Source organism: Notamacropus eugenii, chromosome 3, assembly GCF_028372415.1.
Source record: "Notamacropus eugenii isolate mMacEug1 chromosome 3, mMacEug1.pri_v2, whole genome shotgun sequence".
NCBI lineage: Eukaryota > Metazoa > Chordata > Mammalia > Diprotodontia > Macropodidae > Notamacropus > Notamacropus eugenii.
The window spans coordinates 442,856,911-442,880,065 of NC_092874.1; the positions used below are offsets into that span (position 1 = coordinate 442,856,911).

Below are 23,155 nucleotides of genomic sequence, written 5' to 3' on the forward strand. Positions count from 1 at the left end.
TACTATTTGATACGATATCTGGTCCCTACTTGCGATGCCATTGGTCCTCTTCTTAAAGAATGAAGGATATATAACAAAGGAGAAGTAAACAAAAAAAAAGCAGTATGTGAGGTAGGAGGAGGCAGAGGTCAGAAAGGGACAAGGAGGAGGAAATGAAATCTTGAAAACTAAGTCATGAATGAGGGGAGCCATACTGAAATGGTAGTCTGGGCAAAAAGTTGCCAATCAAGAGAGTGGGGCCACAAGAGAGAGGTTATTTCAGGGTGGCAGGGTCCTTGTTGAGGAGAAGAATTCCAGAGTTGATTTGTGAGTGAAGTGAAACATGAGCGAATGCTTTGGATTAGACTAGAGGTCTCTGAGGTCCTTTCTAATATAAGATTCTACAAAGCAGTTTAAAGCAGTACATGAGATGGGGTGAAGTAGTAAAGACAACTAACATTTCTCTCCCACTTCAACGTTTAGAAAGCAATTTACACTTATCTCATTTGATTCTCACAACTACTTGATGAGGTAGCTGCTGTTATCATCCCCAGATGAAGGAGACTGGGACACGTTAATTGGCTTAACTTAACTCAGTGGCATAGTGGATAGAGCTTTGGGTTCAGACTCAGGAAGACCCAAGTTAGAATCCTGCCTTAGACACTTAGTATGTATCTCTGAACCCCTGTTGTCCTCAGCCAGCAAGATGAAGGAGGTAAACTCAAAAGCCTCTGAAATCCCTTCCTTATGAGCTTGTGAACCTCTAACTCACCCAGGATCATGCAGCTAGTAGGTGTTTGAGACAGGATTTGAACTCAGATCAACTTGACTTACAATTCATTGCTCTATCCACTGTATCACCTGGCTGCTTCAGGTTCAATCAGTCTTTGAATGATTGATAAATTGATCAAATATTCATTGATAAAATAAGTGGTAGACAACTTAGACCACGGAAAATTAGTCAGCTGGCAGCCCAGTGGTGGGAGGAGGAGCATTGAGGCCAGGAGCCCTGTTGGAGAAGAAGCTTCTGCCCCTGCGGCCCTTTCCCTCTGACCTGCCAATGCTCACCCATGTGTGGGGAGAGAGAGCCAATCCACCCTCGCAGCTAAGATGCCCAAGAGGAAGGTCAACCCTGCAGAAGGGGAAGAAAAGGAGGAGGCCAAGAGAAGGTCAGCTAGATTGTCAGCTACACCAGACCTTGCAAAAGTTGAACCTAAACCTAAAAAGACAGCTGGAAAGAATAAATCTGAGGACAAAAAAAGTTCACACAAAAGGAATAAAAGGAGAAAAAGGAAAACAAGCAGAAGCTACTAACCATGAAGACAGTAAAGACGACTTGCTTGCAGAAAATGAAGAAACTAAAAATGAAGAGGTTCCAGTCTCTGATTCAGCAGGAGAGAAAGAAACCAAATCCGAACAACATCTTATACCAAGTGTTTTAACAATTTTCCCTACCTCCCTTCTTGTGCAATTCAGAGGAATATTTTTTTCAACTATTTTGTAAATGCCAGTTTTTTAGTAGCTCTAGAAACACATTTTTAAGAAGGAGGCAATCCCATCTCATCACATTAATTTTTTAAAAGATTTAGATAAATGTAAGCTAATCTAAAGTGACTTTATTTAGATTCCTGTTTAAAGAGGTGAAATCATGTGCTGGTTGTGGGTTTGTTGTTTGTTTTAATACAACCAGAAATTATTAGCATGTTGACTAGTATGATTTTGTGTCTTGTGCATAGACTTAACATTCCATAGGCAGTTTTGATACATTAAATGAAGCATAGATAGCAATTTGGAGTTGTGACCATGACTTTTAAAGCTTTTATTTTAATCTGTATCCATCTGGTCTTTTGGAACAATTGTTTCCTAAATAAAACTGCTCCCTGGTATTGGATCTCCCTTTCAAAATTGTGTGCTATCTATGACATATTATCTTTGGTAATGGTGGTACATTCTTTTTCCAGTAACTTCATTAATGTGCTTTAAAAGACTGGAAAAATCTGTATAATGAGTATAGTTTTATCAAATACAGAATTAGTGGAACTTTGCTTTGTTAAAGACCAAATATCTTATCCATATTCAGGACACTGGTATTTGATAACCTCTTTTTAGGGAGAGTTGCCTCCAAACTTAAAGTAAGAAAGTCACTGGAATAATAGTTCAGAAAAGGATTGCAACTACATAATTTTTAGACTTTTCTAGAATTTTTTAAATATATGATTTATTCATAGTGTCTATGTGCTGATTACTAAATGAACTCATAAAATCTTGATTATTAAAGAAAGAAAATTAGTCAAGAAGTATTTATTATTCACTTACTATATGCCAGTCACTGCTCTAAGTGAAAAAACAAAAAAAAGGCAAAAAATATAATCTCTACCCTCAAGGTACACACACATTATGATGGAGGAAACAACACACAAATCACTTGGGTGTGGAATGATCTGAGAAGGCTTCATAGAGGAGGTGGATTTGAGCTGGGTCTTAAGGAGGTAGGACACCAGGGAGGACATTACCTGGATGTACAATGGAATAAGTGGTGGGCACAGGGGACAGAAAGTGACCAGAAACAAACAGGCTGTTTTCATCCCGGAAATTGCCCAGAAGGCACTCTTTTTTGTTTAACAAATACATCATTCCCTTGCAACGGAGTGCAAAGGGATTAAGCCACACTCCAATATTCCTGGCTCACATCAACGCTGTGCCTTCTCTTGGATCTGGATGCCACCTGGGCCCCTTCAAGTAAATTAAATCCAGTCTTGACATTTTCTCATTAAGCACATGAGCAACCTGTTCCCATAAGGGCGGCATGAGGACCACGCTAGAAAGAGCAGGTGATTAACAGTCTTTAGAACAATCAGAGAGACTCACATAGTACATGACTTTTAATTAATACCTGTGATTTGCACTTGCCATCCCTTTTATCTGAGGATCTCCAAGCAGTTTATAAGTATTTATCACAACATAACATCCCAAAGGGAAAGCTAAAAAACACTCCACATTCTCACCACTTTACAAAGGGTAAAATGGAAAGGTTATCCATATTCTCCAAGGATCATTGGCCAGCTGGATGAATTCCCATGATGCCAGTTTCTAGGATAGGAAGCAAAATAGGAAGCAGTTCAGAGAAGCAGAAAGAGTGGAACTTGAAATCAATTGATCTGTGTTTCAATCCCAGCTCTGCCACGTACTATCTATGTGACCTTGGGGAAGTCATTTGACTTTTCTCGGCCTTGGTTTCCTCATTTGTAAAACTAGAGAATTGAACTCCATGACCTTTAAAGTTTGTTGTCACTCTAGATATAGATATAATAGATATAGATATAATTTATAAAATTAGAATTAAGATTTAAATTAGATTTGTAATTAAATTAGAATAAGAATTAGAATTCCATGGAATTTATGTGGTCATTAAGAAAGAAAGAAAACCTTTGTTTAAGAAGTAAAAATGGGGCTGATATGTTGGAGTGGATAGGGTTTAGAGCCAAGAGATGTGGTTTAGCCTATCCCTGCTGAGCACAGGGCAATGAAGGTAGAACATATTGAGGGAACCAGCCTGGAAATTATACGGCTTTTTGATCTCAAGCTGTTTTCTGGTCCTTTTAAAGGCTTCTGGTTTCCTTGCTCCTGCTGGAATATTTGGGTTCTACTGGTTGCCTAGCAACTAAGAGGGGTGGTCTCAGTAGAAGGCTCCTTCACTGTAAGGAAACCTTGACCAGTAATTTGTTTTGTGGTTATTGAATCCTTTCTAAAAATTCAATAATGATGACAGCCAAAGGCATAAGCTTCATTTTGCAGACATCAACTAAATAAGGAACTGGGATTTCTAGAGGGGAAGATTTGGGGTATTCCTTTTAGCTCTGGGATCTCCATGGGCTTTTGGAATAGGGATCATCACTTGAACGCCACAAAAAAGCAATAAAAATTTCTTGTGCAGAAATGTTAAGTTTGTCATGATGTGTCAATAAGCACAGGCTCCTGGTGTGTGGATAGGCAATGTGGTATACTAGAGAGAGTACTTGATTTGGGACCAGGATGGACATTTACTGGTTGTATGACCCTAGGTGAGCCACTGGATCCTTCTGATTCTCAGTTTCTTTATCTGTAAAATGAACTCTTTAAAGTCCTTTCCAACACTAAATTGAGGATGCTATGATACTGAAAGAAAAGAATCTCACACTCAAAGACATTTTGCTCTCCATCACACACACACACACACACACACACACACACACACACACACACACTTATCAAAAAGGAATTGAGAGGCTACTTCTATTATTGTCTGCATCATTGTTATGGCCCTGGTAATGGAGAGGGAAAAATATATTTTTTTTCTTCTCAGTGGTGGGTTTGATCCAAAACTGTTCTTGAATTTCCTTGAATTAGCTTTAAGAGATTGTCAGGTTTTCAGTATATGAATTTACACCACAGAAAACAGCACACCAGGACTTGATTTCATATTTTGTTGACTGTCTAAACTTAAGATAATGCAGTAGAAAATGTTAATAATTCAGATTAATTTGAAAGTGTGTCAAGGGGACCAGGAAGTTGACATTTACCAGCACAACTCTGGTTTACCGTCTTCCTGTTCTCCAAGAAAAATCATTCTATATTTTTGGACAAAGCTTCCAGGATCAATGAAAGTTTTCCATGTTCTCTCTTCCTTCCCCTATCCCAATATCCATCTCTCTCCCTCCTGTTTGAAATTCTACCATGTGCAATTCATCCTTAGATCTACATGGCACTAACTCAATAAGGGACCTTGAGAACATCTAGTCCAGCCCCCTCATTGTTTTTAATTGGTGCAGAAATTCAGACCAGTGAAGGTTTAGATGACTTGCCTCTTAGATTGGTGCTCTTTCTACTTTCCCACACTATCTCCTTTCCTTTGTGTTTGTCATCAAATGAGATATTTATAAATCACTTAGCATGGTGTCTGGCATATGCAGGTACTCAAGAAATGCTTGCCTTCTTTCTACTCTTCCATTACATTCTCCTTGTGCATCTTAGTTTGAATAAATGTGTTTGATTCTTCATCTATCCAAAAAAAATGAGAGGACCTGTGATTTTATTAGCATAGAGACCTTTCAGATGAAGAATTGATTTCCACTAATGAAGTTTGGCACTTTCTCTACAATGCAGAAAATCACCCAGAACACTCAGAGGTGAGTTGACTTGGCCAGGGTCATACAGTCTTCTGGGACCTGTATGCAGGTTTTTTGGATTTGTTGTCAGCTCTCTATTCACTAAGCCATTATACCTCTTGAGAGATGATAGGTGAAAATGGAATGAAGACTGGCAGTAGCATTTTATTGTGTTAGACCAAAAAAGAAAAAATGTGAGTGCCCTTAGGGAAGGGTTGAACAAGTATTACTTTGACAAGGATGTGAATATGATAGAAGATTATTGCACCTTTAAAAAGTAATGATTATCAAGAATTCAGAGAAGTATAGGAAAATTTGAAAGAGCTGATGGACCATAAAGTTAACAGAACCAGGAAGAAAAGATCCACAGTGACTACAGTAATATAAAAGAAAACACTGTAGTGAAGTGAAAGTCCAGAATAAATCAATAACCCTGGCACTAAGGGAGAGAAGAGGAACAAAATGTGCCTTCTTTCTTTCCTTTGAGAGGTGCTGGACTATGAGTGCAGAATGTTGTAAATACCCCTTATTATGGTCACTGTGTTGTTGGTCTTTGCTATTTTTTGTCAGTCAATCAACAAATAAGCAAACAATATGCCTACTATGGCAGCTAGGTAATGCAGCAGCTAGAGTGATGAGGCTGAAATCTGGAAGCCTCATGTTTCTGAGTTCAAATCTTGTTTCAGATTAACTGTGTGACTCTGGGCAAGTCACTTAACTCTGTTTGCCTCAGTTCCTCATCTGTAAAATGAGCTAGAGAAGCAAATGGCAAATCTCTCCTGTATCTTTGCCCAGAAAACCCCAAAAGAGGTCATGAAGAGTCAGACACAACTGAAAACAACTGAACTATAATAATAACACTTTGTGCCAGGCACTGTTAAGCACTGCGTACACAATGCGAGGCAAAAGATGATCCCTGCCCTCAAGGAGCTTATAATCTAATAGAGTAGGTGACATGCAATAAGTGTATACAAAGCAAGTTATATATTATAACAAGGATAAATAGGAGATAATTAACAGAGGAAAGAAAAGCACTAGTTGCAGGGAAAATCTCACTAGGAAAGGAATAATTCCCTGAAGATTAGATAGGTAGAAAGATAGATAGATAGATAGATAGATAGATAGATAGATAGATAGATAGATAGATAGATAGATACACAGACAGACACAGACAGACACAGACAGACACAGACAGACAGACAGATAGATACACAGACAGACACAGACAGACACAGACAGACAGACAGACAGACAGATAGATAGATAGATAGATAGATAGATAGATAGATAGATAGATATTTAGATAAATGAGAGAAAAGACATCAATAAAACTTTAAATTAAAAAAAATAGCAAGGAACATGAAGGAGAGAAGAGTAGGAGCATTGAGAGGAGGTGAAGTAGGAAATTCAGAAAGAGGGAAAGGTAGAAACTGGACCAATCCTTCCATAGAAGTCTTGGGGACCTCCAATGACTTCAAGGAGGTATAGGCAGAGAGAACAGAAATCTGCAGCTCTAACCAGTGGTGAGAGTTCTTCCAACTTGTCAGTCACTGCCATGTTGTCCCATGACTTGGATCCTGAAGTTAGCTTGATCTCTCTCCTCAGCTCAGGCTTTTAGAAGCAGAACAATTAGAAGTGCCTCCTGCTACAGCTCAGTTCCCGTTACTGCTTGGCAGTACTTAAAACCATTTGTCATGCAGCTAAACAGTGTGCTCTAAGACTTAGAACAGTGGTAATTATTATTTTTTAAGTGCATCTTCATTTTCCCCAGTGGAATTCCTTGTTCTTGACAATTTGTGAAATAGCAATGTGTTAAGTAAAAATACCACTGGAATGTTCTTAGCTTATTTGAAAACCCGTTAACTAGAAAATAATGAAGTGAATTCATACACCTAAATGGTGTTGACAGTATCATACAATGACTTATTTTTATCCCTTTACCTCTATCTTGTTGGATTCTCTCTGAAATTCTGCAGGTTTGTGTGATATCTGGGGCTTTCAAACACTCTCCCAGGTCATTAGTACAATCTCTTCAAATGGTATGCAACCAAATCTGCACCCTAATTCCCATATGAACCCCACCTTGCATTTCCAGCAAACTGATCCTTTGTTCTAAACAAGGGACTAAGCATAACTGTGATACGTGGAATTTCTTTAGAGATAAAACACAGACACATCCCAGCTGTATGCTTCACTCCCACCCCCACCCCATTACTGCTTTCCTGGTGATTCAGAACACAGACACCAATAAAAGAAAAGAACTCATATTTCAAGTTATGCAAAAGCTTACTTGGGTTGATTCTCTTTCCTTGTTAAACCAATTCTAACCAAAGAGAAAAGTCACAACCATTCTAAGATCCATGCGCATCAGTTATTACTCTTTCTTATGTGTAAATATCATTGCCCATTACAATGGCAAGACAGTTGCTGACAAAATCCTTTACCTGTTCACTGTCTGTCCACTGGATGCCCCTAGTTAACATATTAACACTGTTGTATCCCTTGCTCCTTCACCCAGCAACCATCCCTCCTATTCTATACATGATCTTTTTTATTTACCTCTGCTAAGATCTCTTAATCAGAGAATGGATATAGGCATTTTCTGTTCATTCTTACATGAAGTCCTTTGAACTGTTGGTCTTCCAATCAATCAGATAGTACCATCCCTTTTGCTTCTGGCCACAGCACAAAATCTTATACTTCACATTCCTCTGGATCCTACCCACACATAGAAATAGTTAATTCCCCATATTATCATGTAAATTAAGAACATATTGATTTAGGGTATAAGAATTATAGGTCACAGAATTCAACAACAAAATGGTGAATCAGTTCAACTCAACTATTAACTAAAACCTATGATCTAACTAACTAAATTCAGATTTCCAGGGGAAGTCAAATAACTGTATGGGGAAATAGATCACTTGCATAACAAACACATTATATAAATCATTAATTTTCCCCTTAGGCATTTTAATCAATCAGAAAATATTTTTTAAGAACCTACTATGTGCCAGGATCTGTGTTAAGCACTAGGGATCGTAACAAAAGTGAATGAAATTATCCCTATTCACAAGAAGTTTCTAATTAACAGGGGAGACAACAAGGAAAAGATATATGTGTATGTATGTATGCTTACACACACATGCTCACATGCACACATATGAATATATATACATATGTACATGTATACATAATATTTACATAATCATACTTTGTGTATTATGTATATGTATGTATATACACCCGTACACAGTGTTTGTATACATTTGTGTATATACTTACAGATATACACATATGTATGTGTGTCTATATACACATACATATTATAGACATGTATGCATCATATGTACATAGATATGTGTGTGTATTATATATGTATTATACACATACATACCCATACACAGTGTGTGTGTGTGTGTGTGTGTGTGTGTGTGTATGCATGTATCCTCCAGAGGAGGATAACTAGAATGATGGTGGGGCTAAAGAAACTGGGCATATGTAGCCTAGAAAAAAAGATCTGAGGAAGATATGTGTGCATATTCTAATACGCTATACATATATATATATATATATGATAAACTAATAGAAGAAATATTAGATTTGTTCTACTTAGCCCCAGGGCAGAACTAGAAACAATTCTAGGAAGTTACAAAGAGACACTTTTCAAGTTAACTAAAAGAAAGCCATCCTACAACCAGAGCTGTGTAAAAGCAGAATTAGCTTTATTTGAAAGGGAATGGTTTCCACCTCACTTGAAGTCTTTCATCAAAAGCTACATGTTCACTTGTCAGATACACTGTAGTGAAGATTCTCCTTCACATACATGATGGACAAGATATTCTTTGGTCTTTTCCATCTCTGAGGCCCTGCGATTCTGCTTGAGCCACCTGGTGCATTTGTGACAATGTGCATTGATCACTGAGAGAGTGAAACAGAATGATAGGCAAAGCAGAGGCAGAATGGAATGTTTATTGAGTATATGAATGAATCCTGGGAAGTGAATGCAAGAAGTAGTCAAATCAAAAGATCTTATAGCCTCATTTGGGTTTTTCTCAGCAAAGATACTGGAGTGGTTTGCCATTTCCTTCTGCAACTCATTTTACAGATGAGGAAAGTGAGGCAGACAGAGTTTTCTTAGAGTCACACAACTAGAAAGTGTCTGAGGCAGAGTTCAAACTCACGTCTACTGGACCCCTGTGATGGCAATTAAAATACGATCTTTTGCTGTTTTTATTTTAGTATAATCAAATGCCTCTGACTGAATCTTGCCTTTATCAATCAAGAGTCTTTATCAGGAGTAAAGTACAAAAACAAGAGTTTCTTTAACTAGAAACAGTATATGTACTTGTATTGTTCATTATTTTAATGTGATTAAAGATCTTCCCCGCCCATTAATGGGCCTGACCATTAAAGGGAGTTTGATTAGGGAAGATTTATGGGAAGGACCAAGACTTTTGTTAATGAGGCACTGGTTTTCAAGAGCTGTGATGGCTTCTGGCTAAAAGAAAAAGGTATAAATACTCTGAATTGAGATTTTATTTTGGAGCTTAGTTTTGTTATAAGGTTTGAGTGCCAGACTAGGACTCTGGGAAGCTGCTAAGGAACCCCCTGGCTTTGAAAACCCAGATGTTATGTTTCCCTTTCTGGTAACTATGATCAGACAACTGTACCTGTCTGATGAATTATGATCGGGTAGAGGAAGGCATGTCTGTTGATTATTTTGGGGCTTACTGACTAAAAGTGATTGTTTGCCTGGATGAGGACTCTGGGAAGCCATTAAGGAGCCCTCCACCCTTGCTTGAGAACCCAGATATTGTGCTTCCCTTTCAGGTAACTATGGTCAGACAGTGGAGGTCCAACTGTCTCTTGAATTCAGGCAAAGGAAGCAATGTCTGTTGACTTTTAATTTCTCCATATTTTCTTTGAAGTTCAGGGTGCTGACTTCCCTGAATTAGGTGAATGATATATGTACTGGGTTAAAGGAATGATACATGTGCTTGATTAAAGTGATTGTTAACACCTTAAAAGTTGCTTTCCTTTTATGAATGTAGGTCTAAGAACCTGTGATAGCAGGTCCCCCTGTATGTTGAGATGCTTACTGATACAACTCCAAGCCCAGGTTTTCCTTTAAATGACTTGCTAAACATTAAATAGATAATAAGCATCAGAGACAGGATTTAAACCCAGGAGTCCTAGCTCCAGAGGCAGGATTCCTTCTCCTACAGGATGCTGCCTCCCTGATCTTGGGTAACCTTTCTTCAATGAAATAAAAATGTCATTCAGACTAAATAAATATAAAATTCTTAACATATATTAAGGAAAAATAATGACTGAAGGCCTCAGTCTGAAATCTAGAGGTCAAGATGAACCAATGGCCAAAAATAATACATGTAAATACCTTGGTTTCCCCTAGGCAAGACAAATAAAACATAAAAAAATCAAGGAGAAAATTGTCGCATAATACATTCAGGGATTTATTGGTATTCTGAAATCAAAGCTAAATGGAAGAACACACTTAAAGCAATTAGAATTTATGTAATACCACTCAGTGTACACTTCCTGAATTATAAAATAGCTTATAACAAATTTGGAAAGTGCCCTAACAAAAACTGTACAATATTAACAAGATATAGGGACTATCTTCCTATGGCCACTTTAGATAGACTAACACTTCCATGACAAAAAGGAAGAAGATTCACAGACATTCTTAGAACACATCACAATTACATAAGAAACCTACAGAAATTAGAATAGGCAGACATCATTTCACTGAGCACTAGTAAAAGTTTTTACTATTTGCCTAACATAACTTCAATGTATTTACTTCTAGATGGAGCCTATACAACAGCTAAGATCCAAAACTGGAATCAAAATGCCCCCAATGGGTGACATCTGATTGAATTCATCCAACAATCTGTAGATAAAAAGCCCTCAGATGTGGATTTGTATGTGTGGAAATGGAGGGGTTTCTGATGCTAATTCAGGCCCAGGTCATTGTCACCAAAGGTTATTATAGAGATATCCCTGAAGATCCCTGATTTGATTAATGTAGATGAGACAAGGAAATGGTAGAGACAATGCAAATAACATCTTTGCAGGCTATAAAAAAAAGCACCTACTAATAGTACCTACCAAGACAGGGCTTTATGGTTGGAGTTATGTATCAGAAACTTTCTATCTACCTTGTAGGATTGTTGTAAAGATCAAATTGAGATAATTCTTGTAAAGTACTTGGCACATAGTAGGCACTTAAAAAAATACTGTTCTTTCCCTTGCCCTTTTCCTTTTCTGTTTTTCATGGAATGAGAGTTGACAAATATCCATACTAGCATACTACAGATTTGGAATTCATAATTTCCTGGAGACCTCAACCAATACTGTACTGAAACTAAACCATTATCACAGATTAAGTCATTGCTAACAATTGCCTTTTGATTCATAAAATCTCAAGAACATTTTTCATAGATATTTAGCTAGATCCTGTAGGTGGTACAGTAGATAGATTACTGGACCTAGAATCAGGAAGACTTGAATTCAAATCCATTATCAGATATTTATTAGCTCTGTGACTCTGGGAAGGTCACTTAACTTCCTCAGTTTCCATCTGTAAAATGGAGATAATAGTAATAGCACCCACCTCTCAGGATTGTTATGAGGATAAATGAGATAACATTTGCACAGTGCTTTGCAAACCCTAAAGTCCTATGCAAATGTTCACTCTTAGTATTATTACATTATTTTGCCATCTCAAATATTCATATGTTCAAGGTACTTAGAATGAAAAGTTCTCAATGTATAGAGACAAGGGTGAGACTGAAATCTGGTATTAACAGGATGAGATGCACATCATCCTGATTGTCTTCTACTGGAGTTTTACCAAAATTGCTCTTTTTGAATCTACAGAAGGTGAGCTTACATCCTAAAACTTCAGCTACAAAATGTAATTGTTTTATTCCCCCATGCAGCAGAACAAGGAATACAAAGGAATAGTAGCAGGATGGTGACATTTCTCTACTGATTCTATTTGAACCCCATCCAAAAAAAATGAGAAAACAGGTAATGATAATAATTGGTAGGTGAACAGTACTTTTGGTCAACAAGTTGCATCTTTTAAATTATGGAATGTCTGCATTGGGAGGGTCCTCAAAGGTCATGTGGTCTAATCTATACCTGAAACAGGAAACCCTTCTACCATTTAAATGGTCATCTATCTTTTATCTGAACATCTTTTATGATGGGAAATTCACTCCTCTCTAAGGCAATCCATTCCATTTTTAAACATTTAGGAAGTTTGCTCACATAGTAATTAAATTATCCTCTTCCAATATCCACTCACTGATTCTCATTCAGCAATCTGAGTATAAGCAAAAGAGATTTTGATAAGAGTCCTCCACTTATAAGGAGGGTTACCATTTATTAAGTCTTCTGTTAGAAAATGCTAAACACTCCCGGAGTAACTAGTTGGCATAGTAGACAGAACAGTAGACTTGAAGTCAAGAAGACACATCTTCCTGAGTTCAATACAAGCTCAAATACTCACTCACTTGGTGAACCTGGGCAAGTCTTTTAACCCTGTTTGTCTCCATTTCTTCATCTGTAAAATGTACCAGAGAAAGAAATGGCAAACTACTCCAGTATCTTTGCCAAGAGAATGCCAAATGGGGTCATAAAGAGTTGAACACAATTAAAAATGACTGAACAATGACAAACACTCCTAGATTTTTCAATTGATCTTCCTTTGGCTTGGTTTCAAGAAACTTCAGCATGATAATCACTTAGTGGGACTCTCTTCTCTCAATTTGGACACTTGGCCTTCTATTAATAGAAGGAAGGAAAGAAGGATGGAAGGAAGGAAGGAAGGAAGGAAGGAAGGAAGGAAGGAAGGAAGGAAGGAAGGAAGGAAGGAAAGAAGAAAACATTTCTTAGGTGCCTACTATGTACCAGTCACTGTTCTAAGTCCTTTACAAATATTATCTCATTTCAATAACATAGCACCTACTTCATAACAACCTTGGGATTGTTATTATCCCCATTATACAAATGATGAAACTGAGGCAAATAGAGGTTAAATGACTTGACCAAAGTATGTGTCTAAGGCCAGATTTGAACTCAGCTTCAAATAATATAAGATATCAGCATCTCTGCCTCTTCACATCAGTTATCCACAAGGATCATATAATTCTTTAAGATTTCTCTATTCTAGATTTAAGCAGTATTTTTTTTGTCATTTTGTCTATTTTAAAATTATTTTTTTTTCTTATCAAGTATTTACTTTTTCTTTGATTTGCCACTCTATTAAAAGAAAAAAAACAAAGCCTTTATCACAAAGAAACATAGTCATGTCCAAAAATAAGTTTCATTCTGCATATTAGTCCGTTACCTCTCTCAGGAGGTGGCTTCATCACAAATCCTCTGCAGTCATGGTTGGTCAGTCATGATTGGTCATTGCTTTGATTAGAGTTCTTAAGTCTTTCAAAAAATGATCTTTTCAACCATGTTGTTATAGTGTAAATAGTTCTCCTGATTTTGCTCACTTCACTCAGTATCGTTTCAAACAAATCTTTCCAGGTTTCTCTTAACCAGCCCTGTCTTCGTTACTTGCAGAACAATAATGTTCCCTTATATTCATATGCTATAATCTGTTCACCCATTCCCCAAATTGTTGATCCATTCTTAGTTTCCAGTGCTTTGTAACTACACATAGATTTGAAATAAATATTTCTGTATATGCAGGACCTTTTCTTCTTTATTTGATATGAGTAAGTTTTTTTTCTAAATTTAATTGTAAGATTTTATATTTCACTTCATTAAACTTCTTTCTTATTGCTCTAGTCTGTCAATTCTGGGTCTCAGGTCTGGCATCCAACCAGTTAACTCACTCTCCTGCCATTCATAAAATTAATTAGCAGGCCATCTATACCTTCATTCAAAAACTTCCATTCCTTAAAGGATCTGTAATCTACCAATGTGGGTGTTCTCTTTGATGGTATCCATTTCAACACAAAAACACCTGCCCAGTCTGTATGACTCATGTCCATGTTGTCCTATAAATCAGCAACAGGGGATCCTCCGAGATGCCATCCTCCAGATCTCTTGACATTGTTTGGGTAACAGGAGAGTACCCAAGTTGACCATCAGTTAAATTACACACTCCCTGTGCCCATTTTTTAAAATTATCTATTTTTAACACAGTTTATAACAGATAAAGCAATTCCAACTTTTGGTCAGGTGATACTTCTTTTTAAAACATTTACAACATGGACCACAAAAAAAAAATTTTTTTAAACATTAACCAACTGAGACACAAATAATATTTATGTTGCTAACTTCACAAGCTCTTGACCTAACTGTCTCCACAGTATTACTAGGAATTAAAGGACCCTAACTTATTGTCAGTGGTCTAAAGTCCTATGCCTAATAGCTTAATTTTAGACAACCTCAGATGTTCCCCTACCCATAATCTATAATTGAATAGATCTGGTATTAAGCTTACAAACCTTTTGACTATAGGAAATTGCCAACAATAGTAAGGACATTGCTGGGATACAGTATCTCCCTAACTTCATGTCAATTCCAGGCAGGATTAGATTATCCACTTGCATTCAGTCAAGCTAAAAGTCTGCCAGGTGTCAGTGGGGAACTTGAGTCAGGAGAATCCCACCTCAACCCATGCTGAACAGCTGCTCTCCCACCCTTCCCTTGAGATCACCTATGCAGTTCATATCAGCATCTCATCACCTTACTGGCATCATGTATTGGAGGCTCAGATCACTTTTCTTGCTACCCATACCCGGAGTTAGACTCAGAAGAACAGTCACTTAATAGTCCCATAGCATCTAAAACTGGCAAGTTCCAATAACCAGGTTTCAGATATGACTATAGTTTCACATTGGCTAAGGAACATGTTTTGAGGCAAGTCTTAAGTGGCTTACATGCCTTTCTATACATGTTCTAGTTCCTGGTTAAATGGCAATCATAAAATCAAATTTACCATTAAAGCCTTGACTTTTCTATCAATGTCAAATTTTACCCAAGGTTACCTTCCTCCAGGAAATTTAGACTGAAATTCTTTTCCCCAAATTAAAGATGTCGTTGACTTATTCTCAGTAATTAATTCAGTCAATTGTTTTAATACTAATTGCTTTTACCTCACTTTGTAACAGGTCCAATTTTTCTCCCCATCACTCCCCTCCCCCTGCTTCCTAATCCCTTGCATTCTGATTACTCCTTCCCTCAATGTACCCTTCTCTCCATCACACCCCACCCCTCTCCTATCCCCATCTTCTCTCTTTTCTTGCAGGGCAAGATAAATTTCCATACCCCTATACCTGTAGTTCTTATTTCCCAATTAAATGCAGTAAAAATTCTCAACATTTGTTTCTAATACTTTGAATTCCAACTTCTCTCCCTCTCCCTCCCCCAGCCCTACTGAGAAGTCCAGAAATTCAATACAGACTAAATATGTGTTGTTTTGCAAAAGACTTCCATAGTAATCATCCCCCTTTATTTCCCCCCTACAATTGACTTTGTCCCTTCTCGAAAGTGTTTATTTCTAGTGACTCCCTTCTCCCATTTGCCCTCCCTTCTAACATTCCCCTCACTCCACTTGTCACCCCCTCCTCTACTTTCCTGCGGTGTATATAAATTTTCATATCAAATGTAGTGAGCATGTTATTCCCTCCTTCAGCCGCACATGGGGAGAGTAGCTTTATTTTTCCCCCTCTCTCCTTCTCCCTTATCTCCTCCATTGAATAAGATTTTTCTTATCTCTTTTATGAGTTATAGCCTGCCCCATTCCATTACTCCTTTTCTCTTCCTGGAATTTTCCTCCTTCACCCCTTAATTTTTTTTTAATTTTATTTTATGTTATTTTATTTTATTTTTTTTGTGTGTGTGGATATCATCTCTTCTGATATAATACATCTATCTATCTATCTATCTATCTATCTATCTCTATCTATCTGTGTATATGTGTGTGTATGTACAATCTCTATCTACCTATGCATATGTATGTGCGTGTATGTACAATCTCTCCAACTACCCAAATATTGAGAAAAGATTCAAGAGTTAAAAATATTTTCTTTCCATGTAGTAATGTAAACAGTTCAACTTTAGAGAGTCTTTTATGATTTTTCTTTTCAGGTTATCTTTTCATGCTTCTCTTGATTCTTGTCTTGGGAAGTCAAATTTTTCTATACAGATCTGGTCTTTTCCTCAACATGAAATCTTGAAATTCGACTATATCACTGAATGACCATTTTTTCCCTTAAAGTATTATATTCAGATTTGCTGGGTAGGTGATTCTTGGCTTCACTCCCAGTTCCTTTCACTTCTTAAATATCCTACTCCGAGGCCTTTGATCCCTTAATGTTGAAGCTGCCAGATCCTGTGTTATCCTGATTGTATTTCCACTCAAATTGTTTCTTTCTAGCTGCTTGCAGTATTTTCTCCTTGATCTGGGAACTCTGAAATTTGACCACAATATTCTTAGGAGTTTCTCTGTTCAAGTTTCTTTTAGGAGGTTATCGATGAATTCTTTCAATATCCATTTTGCCCTCTGATTCTATAACATCGGGGCGGTTTTCCTTGATAATTTCACGGAAGGTAATGTGTAGGCTCTTTTTTTGATCATGGCTTTCAGGTAGTCCAATAATTTTTAAATTATTTCTCCTGGATCTATTTTCCAGGTCAGTTGTTTTTCCAATGAGTTGTTTCACATTATCTTCTATTTTTTTCAAATTTTTGGTTTTGTTTACTAACTTCTTGGTTTAACTCATAGTCATTCATTTCCCTGAACTCTCTTTCAACGATTTATTTTGTTCAGTGAGTTTTTGAACCTTCCTCTCCATTTGACTAATTCCACTTTTTAAACCTCCTTCTCCTCATTGGCTTTTTGGACCTCTTTTTCCAATTGAGTTAGCCTCTTTTGAAAGCTGTTATTTTCCTCAGCATTTTTTTGGTTCTCCTTTTGTAAGCTGCTAACTTGTTTTTTAAGGTCTTCTATTGCCTGAGCCAAGTTTAAGTCCCCTTTGGAGGCAGGGCCCTTGACTTCCTCTGACAGTATGCCTTGTTATTCCTCATCTGAAAGGATGGGGGGAGACACCTGTTCCCCAAGAAAGTAACCTTCTATGATCTTATTTTTTTCCCCTTTTGGGGGCATTTTCCCAGCCAGTTACTTGACTTCTGAGTTTCCTCTCCACACCCATCTCGCCTCCTGTTTCACTCAGCCAGTGCTTGGGGTCTGAGATTCAAATGCGCTGCTCCCAAGCCTTAAGGGTTTTCATCAGGGGAGGGGCTGCTATTCAGTGTGAGATTAAGTTCAGCTGCTCAGGTAGGGGCAGGGTTGCCACACAGGGCTCAGTTCCCTCAGGGGGTTTACAAGGAGACTTTCAACAATGGATGTGGGCTACTGCCTGCTTTGGGAGCCCTTGTCCGCTGCTGCCTCTGCTGCTGCCTCTGCTGCTGCCTCTGCTGCTGCCCCCTGAGGGGGCCTGAGTTATGGGGACACCCTGCTTGGCGCTGCTTAGCCAAGTCAGGGCTGGGCTGTGCTCCAAGTCAGGGGTGCACCAGACCTTTCCCTTCAGTTTTTCAGCTCTCTCTGGAACAAAAATCTCCTCCACTCCATTGTTCTATGGCTTCTGCTGCTCTAGAATTTATTGAGAGTTCTTCTTTACAGGTATTTTAGGGGCTATGGGATAAGAGCTAAGCATATGGGTATCTTTCTACTCTGCCCTCTTGGCTCCTCCCCCCATTTTTAAAAAAATAATCATATAACTCTTTGATGACATCCTTTACAACATATTGCCTATGACAATCTTCAGTGGTAACACATTGCAGATTCCCTATGCCTTCCGTATATCTCTTCACTGCACTTTAGGAAGAACTTCAATTTTAATTCTTCAGCAAATGTAATATCCCATGACTAATAGCCATGCAGCAATCCTGTAAGAATATTAATATTAAAAGAACTGGATTTTGTTACATCAAGAAGCTTTAGGCAATTCAAAAACTTGTGAAATTGCCCAATGGCAATCTTTCCCTTTCTCCTCCCTGGGTCCTCCTGGACCCAGTTCATACATTATAGTATTTTTCCAAGACGTATGTACTGATCATCCATACTTATGAGAGGGTAGTATAGTATAATAGAAAGAACACCAGCTCTTGGCTTAGGTTCAAAATACATCTCTGCTACTTACTTACTTAGGTCAAGTCTTTTTACTTCTTTGGATCTCATTTTCCTCATCTGTAAATGTGTTCATCTTTCATTGCCAAAGAAGACCATGCCATCAGAAATAATGACATGACTTGCATTTGACTTTGTTTTTGAATGAGGGACAGCTGTGCAGGTCACCAACCTCACTTCTCCTCTAGAGCCATCTGAATCCAGTGATCAGATATTCATCAGGATGACTGGAGATGACCCAGGATGAGGCAATTGGGGTTAAGTGACTTGCCCAAGGTCACACAACTAGTGAGTGTCAAGTGTCTGAGGTCAGACTTGGACTCAGGTCCTCCTGACTCCTGCAATGGTGCTCTATCCACTGCAACTACCATCTGGAAAATAAGGAAAATAAGGATAGGGGGAAGAACTTAACCTCTGAGTCCCCATCTGCTTCCTTTTTCTTGTATCAAAAGTTGGGGCAAACTCTAAAGTAATTTTAATATCATTAAGACTTTGCATTGTTTATGGGCTTAATACAATTAGTACAAAGCCACCTTAAAATGGGAGTTTCTGAAGGATTCTAATGTCCACAAAGAACCCTCTTCCATTCAAGTTCATTCATTTCAATTCAATAACTATTTATTAAGTGTTTATTCTGTGTGAGATAGAATATCATGCGCTAGGAATTAAAACAAAAAAAATAAAATTCGAGAATGAAAGAATCTCTGCCCTCAAGGAACATTACCTTAGACTGAGTAGATACAATCTATACATGGACAAGTTAATACAGAATAGTTTAAAGGAGAGAGTGCTTAAGACTAGATGGATAAGAAAAAGCCTACTTTTCTGAAAAGACATTCTGAGTGTGTTTTAAAATATATTAGGGACTCTCTGTGGCAGAGGTGAATGAATGAATGAGAAACAGCATATATTGGGAATTCAGATACAAGGAAACAACATAATCCCTGACCTCAAAGAGCTTCTATTCCAACAGGTAAAAGCAATACACACATTTCAGATTAAAAGAAGGTCCTGGAGGAGATAGAGGAGAAAGAAACTGTAGCTGCAGTTGGCTTAGCATGGAAGTGGTCAGAAAGTAAAGATGATATACAAAGTAATTTATGAAAACGTATTTGTTAAAATGTTGACCAGAGCAGTCAGTCAAGTATAACTCTCTGAGTCATTCCATGAATGGAAACCCTTGTAGATCGATGTGGATTGTTTTAAAAAATCCTCTTTAGACATCATTCCCATCATCAAAAAATAATATGATTATAATAACTCAATTTGAGAAATAGCTAACAGCCACCCAAGAGCATTGAATATAGAATGATGCCTGATAATAAAAATAGGTCATGAATAAACCATAACTGGATAATGTACACATATGGATCATTTCTTGTACAATGGGAATCAGAAGTCACATGACAGTGAGTGGGAATCACCCAGGACTTAACCCTATGCATAGGTGGTTACAGAATATCTGTATAGTTCTCGCACTTTAAAACTTGCAAAGAACTTTACATATATTATCTCATTTGATTCTCATAATTGCCCTATAAGATAAGTGCTATTATTATCCTCATTTTACAGATGAAGAAACTGAGTCTGGAACACATTTTCTTAAGGTCAAGATTTGAACTCTGGGTGTCCTGACTCCAAGTCTAGCACTTTAATCAACTAGTTTTCCTCACATTGCTAAAACTATACTCTGACTTTCACCCTTGGTGGACCTGATTCCAGTTGTCACTGCCCCCAAATAATAATGTGAATGTTGACTGTGAGACTATCGGTTTTCTCTATTTTAAAATTTCCTCTCATTTAAAGTTACCTGGTTTCTCATGAGCTTAACTGTAGCTCATCGGTTCTTAAACAGCTTACTTTTAGAGGTATGCAGTGTTTTTCTCTGATAAGGGAGCTCTGGATTTGGGCTGTGATATTCCTAGAACTTTTCCCTTCTTTTAGGAGGTTTTCCTTGGACTCTTTCTGTCTTCATTTAATTATCTGTTTCTGTTAGACCTGGTGAGTTTTCCTTTATAATTTCTTGAAGTACAGTATCCAGAGACCATTTTTGTCATGGTATTCGAGGAACCCAATCATTCTTAAGTTATCTCTCAGTGGTATGTTTTCCAAATCCTCTATGTTAGGTACCATGTACCTTATCTTCATAAACTAGCCCCCTCCCATGTTTTCAGTCTTCTTACACCATACTCCCCGAACACATAGGCTTCAGTCCAGGGATATTGAACTTCTGACTATTTCACAAACAAGACAGTTCATTTCTGAGGTCTAGGCATTTTCTCTAGCTAACCCTCATACCTTTAATGCTCTCCCTCTTCAGCTCCACTTAGTGATTTCCCTGGCTTCCTTTCAATTCCAAATAAAATCTCATCTTTTACTGGAAGCCTGTCTCAACTCCCATTCATTGTAGTGCCATCCCTCTATTAATATTCATCTTGTTCATAGCTTGCTTAGTTTATAGTTGTTTACACGTTGGATCTCCCATTAGACTGTAAATTCCTTGAAGTCAAGGACCACCTTTAGCCTCTTTTTCTATCCCCAATGCTTAGCACAGTGCTTGGCATGTAGAAACACAACAAATGCTTATTGATTGATTATTTTTGTTTTAAAATTTATTAAATATATAGGGTTACAATGGAAACTAATTATATTGAAATGTAATTATCAAAATATATTTTGAAGACAAATTCATAGACACTAGATTAAGAACTCCTATGAAGTCTAGATCCCTTATAGATATTTTTTTTAATTCCCTTGAAAGGAGGAGGAAATATGTCATTGATAATCTTAAGACAATCACTTTCCCTACTTCTTGTAAGAGAAAGGAAAGAGTATGTAGAACTACGTGAGGAGTATACTAGCAGCATTTTGATATGTGAGACAGATGTTTGCAAGCACATCTGTTCAATGATCTTGTTCTCAAATACCTACATTTTTGGAAGCCTACAGGGTAGTTCAATTAACATTTTCAACCACAGAGGCAATCTTTCTCCAGCAGTTGGTTTGATGAGAAATCCAGGTTGAGTTCCCTTTCTCCTGGTCCTCCTAACTAGCATCAGGTACAAGAACATTCCCTTAGCTGCTGAGAAGGGATTCAGCTGGAAGACAAGTGACGCCAACATAGGTTCTAGGCTGGAGAGCAGATAAAAGGAGGATAAAAAAATAAAGGTTTTTGTTGGACCCTTGTACAGAAAGGAGACCTCCAACAAAAGAAGAGGGGAATGAGCCATTCATCTTCTCCACAGACCAGAGTTGGGAATCCTTCTTGGTGGTTTCTGAAAAACTGCTTATTTGAGGTTCTGGTTTATTTACTCCTGTAATCATAATTTAAGGTTAGTGGTGGGGAGGGAAGAGTTAAAGATCTTCCCTACCCATTAATAGATCTCAATACCTTTTATTAATTTCTATTGAGGCACTGTGTCAGAGGGTCCTGCCCTCTGGCTCTGAAAAGTGTATAAATGCTCTGAGGTGGGGTTTTGTTCTGGGGCTTTAGAAGTGTTTGTTTGGCCAGATGAAACTCTGGATAGCCACTAAGGAGCCCCCTGGCTTTGAAAACCCAGCTGTTGGTGCTTCTCTCTCTGGTAACTATGTATGTATGGTCAGACAGCTGGATCTGTCTGCCTGTCTTTTTGTTTGTCATTTCTGCTTGTAACGTCTGTTTGCATTTTCTTTGAAGTTCATGGTACTGACTTTTTCCCCTGAACTAAGCGAATGATACATGTACTTGATTAAAGTGATTGTTGACCCCTCAAAAGTTGATTTCCTTTTAGAAAAGCAGATCTAAGAACCTGTACAGCAAGACCTCCTGTGTATGTGGGAATTCTTGCTGTTACAACTCCCCATTGAGGAAAAAGACCGCTAGTTTTGGGGTCCTTACTCTTCTTGAGCAAGTACAATTCTTGTTGATGCAAAGTCAGATCAAGTAGGCCTGTGGGGTCTATCACCCACCTTCTGAATGCTTCATATTTAAAAAAGAAAAATGAAAAATGAGCAGTATAACTCTCCCAGGTTAGTAATTACCTCCGTCATTATTAATTTTCCAAAGCAACCCAGTCAAATTAGTCATTATTATCTCCATCCCTCAGCCAAGCCTGATTGATTCCTCTTTCTCATTGTTCATAATTTCATGTAATGTCTGATTACAACACAGGAGCATTCAATACAATTTTTGTGTAGAGCCATTACAAATAAGCCTATCCCTTTGCTGCAGCTATGAATGGATGGAGTGTTTTACATCACTTCATTGAAATAAATGAGCTGCTTGGATTCAAGTGCTTAAATGTTGTGAAAATGGATAGGACTGTTTAATAAATGAACAAATAAGCTACTTACCAAATTATTTTGTTTAAATATGTTTAGAATGCAGATTTATAGCTGGTCTTCATTCAAATCTTCTGAAATTAGCGTAAGACACCCTAAAATCAATTGGTGTAAATGACCAAGTTATTTTTTATTCTCTTGGTCATTGTTGGGGGAGTCTCTAACAGCTTTGTGTGAAACTCTAACCTAACTGAAAATGTTTAAAATCAAAGGCTCTCTGCCCATCTGGGAAATAAGCATTGGCAGGCACAAAGCATTTCAGAAGGAATGAACATTTAGTCTCCCTACTGTTCAGGTCCTTGATATTGTCTGCCACTTTGGGGGCCTTGTTCACTCTTTCAGACCCCAAAGAGAGTCAAAATACCCACTTTTTTTGAACCATGAGAGGAATCAATACATCAAAGTAGGGACCTTAGAGACAGAAGGGTCCAAATTCCCTGATTTTACAGATAAGTAAACTGAAACTTAAAACTGAAGATTAAAGGGATTGTCCACAATCTCCCAGTGTCAGAGATATCTTCTTGAT

At 37.7% G+C, this 23,155-nt stretch overlaps 1 pseudogene; it reads left to right on the forward strand.

Moving 5' to 3' along the window:
* The first annotated feature begins 1,089 nt into the window (after positions 1-1,089).
* LOC140532278 (non-histone chromosomal protein HMG-14 pseudogene) overlaps positions 1,090-23,155 on the forward strand; it is a 59,295-nt pseudogene continuing 37,229 nt past the window's right edge.